Below are 1,657 nucleotides of genomic sequence, written 5' to 3' on the forward strand. Positions count from 1 at the left end.
TAGTACAGATGAGTTCCATTTCACTAGAAGATAGTTTAACCTTAAATAAGAGGCACTTATCAAGTATCTGCTAGGGCAGACCATCTATGGGTGCCTGATATTGATCTGATAACCATAGCTTCTTATGGTGTTTCGGACAACTCTGTGTTATTCATTACGTGTGCAAGAATTATTTCTCATTTTTGAAACGTCTGACACAGAAGGTCACTTTTGACAAGACAACCTGCCAGCTCTCAAATTCTTTTTGTTGTGAAACCCAGTCTCTGTTTTTCAGAATATAAATTTTGTGATTTGTAGACTTTTTTTTTTTTAAATTGCTGAACAGTGATGACTACCAGCATTCAGCTGCTGTCTTGCACTTCTGATTTGTAAAAGCTAGGTCATTTGGAAGTACTTCTAGTCCTTCTTTTCCTGTCATCTACTCCTAATCAATCTGGAAAGGTACTAGTAGGAGAAAAGATTTGTGGAAATAGTGCTTGAGGTACTGTGTATATATGGGTTTAGTAATTAATTTTATCTCCAAAAGGAACCATGGCCAATATACTTGGGTCCTTCTCCCTATATTGTAGGGCCCCAGTGCCTGTACTGAACAAAGCCACGCTGCTGCTGCAGGAGAGGAGGATGGTCTCTCACTGGTCTCTTCCCATCTCTGGGAAAGGATGGGAGGGTGAGTTCCCAGGGGTGTGTAACTGGGTTGTCCTCAAAGTCTTCCAGGATGATTTCCAAAAGCTAAAAAGCTATTGCTTCTGGTGCCCTGGTGCTGTGGTAAAATCACCCTGGAGATCCCTGAAGATGTCTGAAGGCTGAGCTTTCTGCAGTATCTTAAAACCCTCTGGCCAGTGTCCTGGGATGTCCCTAAAGTGGAACACCGTGCGAGGGGCAGCGCTGGGCTCTGTCAGCCTGTCGCCGCTGCCAACGCGTCCTGAGTATTGACGACAGGATGGAAAGAAGTGTCATTGAAGTGAGGCTGGTGGAAAGTATGTACTGCCTTAGCTGATGTTCTTGTAAGTGAAGCTCACCCGTGGGTCTGTGAAAGAGAAAACTAACTTACTGGTTTTTTGTGTGGCTCCCCTTGTGTGGGTGTGAGCAAAAAAGTTTATAGCTGGACGTTGGTTGTTTGGTTTCCTATACTTGGGAAGGTATTTGAAGACTGACAGCCAGGAGGCAGAAATACATATGATGTGTTTGGGGTTAAAGTCGTAACATAGAAAAAGAATAACGTTTCTAATATGTTGGACCATTTAGTTTTATTTATGGTTGGATACAAAACTTGAACCAAAGAGGATCTGCAATCAGTAACAATGATCTATTTTTCTACTCTAACATTTTCATTAAGGACAGAGACATTTTAATGAACTTAATAAAGTTCATGGTATTTCCTCGCTCAAAAAATGGTATGGTGTATTGGATTGATTGACTTGATATGTATGCAGTTACCCATCTGCAAAAAATCTTACAGGGAATTTTGATTAAAAAAAAAAAAGTTGTAAAGAGATATCTAAGGCAAAGGCAAAGTATCTAATGAGGAAGTTGAAAACCTGAAGTAAACTTAAAACTGGAATAAAAACAAAGAAAACCAGGAAGCATTTGTCCTCTGTGAGGGAAGGGGCAGATGCTGACTTGTTAAGTCTTTGCTGAGAGCTGGCAGGGATGCCTG

The sequence above is a fragment of the Phaethon lepturus genome, unplaced genomic scaffold (assembly GCF_000687285.1).
Source record: "Phaethon lepturus isolate BGI_N335 unplaced genomic scaffold, ASM68728v1 scaffold31859, whole genome shotgun sequence".
NCBI classification, from domain to species: domain Eukaryota; kingdom Metazoa; phylum Chordata; class Aves; order Phaethontiformes; family Phaethontidae; genus Phaethon; species Phaethon lepturus.